The following is a 3,078-nucleotide window of genomic DNA, read 5'->3' on the forward strand; positions in this document are numbered from 1 at the left end:
GAAGGAAAAAGGAAGGAAGGAAGGAAGGAAGGAAGGAAGGAAAGGAAGGAAGGAGGAAAGGAAGGAAGGCGGAAAGAGGAAGGAAGGAAGGAAAAAAAGAAAGAAAGCAAAAGAAAAGAACGAAAGAAAGAAAGACGAAGAAAGAAAGAGAGAAGAAAAAGGAAAGGAGAAAGATAGAAGGAAAGAAAGGAAGCAAGAAAGAAGAACAGAAAGACAGAAAGAAAGAAAGAAAAACGAAAGAAGAAAGAAGAAAAATGGAAATGAAAAAAGACATCAGAACTGAGACATGCAGAATTTAACCTTGTTCACAGGCAACCCAAAGTGTGAGAGCCAGGACTTGAATAAGACTGACGTTATGTCAAGTGACATAAGCCACTCACAAATAACAAACGTGGCACGATTCCATTATATGCAGTATTTTAAATAGCCTGACTCACAGAAGCAGAGTGGAAAATGGTGGCCACCAGGATCTCGGAAGAGGGATGGGAGTTGCTTCTCCGTGGAATCTGCAGCTTCCTTTTTGCGGTGAATCATTCTGGAGGACTGGTTGCAACATTCACGCCTTCTCCTTCTTCTGGGGCATTTATAATCTTGTCAACGCTAAATTCAGCTCCAGTGTCTTCCCTGGTCGTATTCCAAGGTGGGTTATAAATTTGGATGGATAGACAGATAAATGGATGGATGGATGGATGGACAGGTGGATGGATGAACAGGTGGGTAGATGAATGAATGAAAACCATTCTATATTTACAGACAAGTGCCAAGCCAGGTGAAATTTTCCCAGCTACTCAGGAGGCTGAGGCAAGAGAATCGTTTGAACCCAGGAGGCAGAGGTTGCAGTGAGCCAAGATTACAGTATTGCACTCCAGCCCGGGTGACAGTGTGAGACTCCATCTCAAAAAATATATATATTGTAAGAGCCACTTACATAATTTTAAATATTCTAGTAGCCATAATTTAAAAGGTATAGAGAAATAGTTGAAATTGATTTTGAAGTGTTTTATTTAATGCAATATATTCAAACTAATATTGAGCAAGTAATCAACATAAAAATCATTAATTCACTGTTGTATGTCTTTTTCCTTCTAAATCTTCAAAACCCCACATATATTTTCCACTTACAGAACATCTCAATTTAGACTGAACCCTTTCGGTGCTCAATGGTGCCAAGTGACTAGTGGCAGTCATGTTGAACAGTGCAGTTTTAGATCCCCCTTCCAACATTCCCAGAGGCCTATTTAGGTGCTTCTCCTTTGCCCTTTATTCAAGAAGTAATTTACTCGAAGCTGCAGGACACATTTCTGTCCTATTCTCCATCATGCTTTCATGTGTTAGGTTTGGGCTGATGAAGGTGTGAAATGTAATTTCTACCTGGCATATTTGCATTTGAATGGAGGCCAGAAAACCTTTATGGCCCCCAACAATACACGTTAAATATGGGAGATTTCAGCCATTGTAGCAGATGGTGACTAAGGTCTCTTGAATAGCACTATTTGAGTTGGGAGAAGTAAAAAAGCAACATCTACTAAGAGGTCTAAAACGACCTGACCTACTCAGGGCACCACTGAGGCAGAAAGCATCACCCTAGCAAGTGCCCAGAAGAACAGATTCCCAGCACAGCCCAGATCCTGGCTCCTTCCCAACATCCACCTTCTCTAGTCCAGCTGCAGTGATTACTTGTCAACCCAGAACAAGGAGATTTGAAATGCCGTCGATAGCCTTGCCTCTTTCTAATTTTTAAAATAATATTATTTATAGGTGTGTAAGGAGCCCTGGCTATTTAAAACAGAGTAAAACATAAAATGTGTGAAGCTGAGAGCCCTGTCCCACTTGTTGACTTATGCTGATTGGGGTTGGCCAAGGGCCATTTGTACCACTGGGCAGCAGCCAGCCGGTGATGCGGGCAGCAGCCAGCCGGTGATGCATGCAGAGCCATGTCGGGGGCACAGCTGAGGGTTAGAGTGGAGGATGGAATTTCACCCTGGAAGAAGGAAGTGATAAATAACAGATAAATAACAGTCTGGAGAGATAGAGAAAACAGGAACTAATCAGGAATGGTGATTTCCATTCCTTGTGAAATCTTACTATTTTTCCTCTTTCCTAAGTATTGAACAAATTTTTCTTGTCTTAACTTTTTGTTTTCAATATAGTCACCACCATAAAATAAAAATTCTTCTTTGTTTTTCTTCCATTTGTCTTTTTCTATTTGGCTTATATCAAGTTTTGCTGGAATCTATAGAGATTCTTCCAGGTACTCTATTTTTTCTCAAATTCTATATGTCTCATTGTGATGGTTACTTTTATGTGTCAACTTAGCTAGGCCATCATAACCAAATATTTTGTCAACACTTGACTACATGTCACAATGAAGAGATGTTTTACACAAGAGTAACCTTTAAATAAGTATATCTGAGTAAAATTGATTAACTTTTGCAATTTAGGTGGGCCTCATTCAATCAGTTGAAGGCCTTAAGAGAAAAGACGAGGTTCTAGAAGAAGAGGGAATTTTGTCAGTAGATGGCCTTCAGAGACTTCAGAATGCAGCATCACCTCTTCCCTGGGTCTCCAGCCTGCTGGTTTACCCTGAGCGTTTTGGACCTGCTAATCCTTGTAACTAGTGAAGTAATTCCTTAAAGTTTATTTTCTCTTCTTTTTTTTCTCTCACTCTCTCTTTCTTTCTCTCTTTCTCCCTCCCAACCTGTTGGAGTTCAATCAAGCTTGTGGGAAAAATATTAGTCATAATAGCCACAAACCCTCTTGAAAGGCCTAAGAGTTCGCATAACTTTGGTAATAGATACAGTTAAAGGCAACCTGATCTTCACCTTTAGTTAAATAAGAGTAGTAACAAAGGAATGTGGAAATGATCTAGCTAACTTGTTTACTCATGTGGTCTTAAAACTAACCTTTAATGTACCAAACATGCTTAATTTAATTCTGTTCGGAAGTCCACAATGTCAATTGTCCTCTAGTGGTGTTAACTCAAGCCTTTGTCAATTAATCTTTACCTAGTAAAAGCGAGTCTCACTAGTTGGTCAGGGCCACAGGCGCAGCTGTTTACAGTACTCTCCAGGGAGTCTG

The sequence above is a fragment of the Rhinopithecus roxellana genome, chromosome 12 (assembly GCF_007565055.1).
Source record: "Rhinopithecus roxellana isolate Shanxi Qingling chromosome 12, ASM756505v1, whole genome shotgun sequence".
Lineage (NCBI taxonomy): Eukaryota > Metazoa > Chordata > Mammalia > Primates > Cercopithecidae > Rhinopithecus > Rhinopithecus roxellana.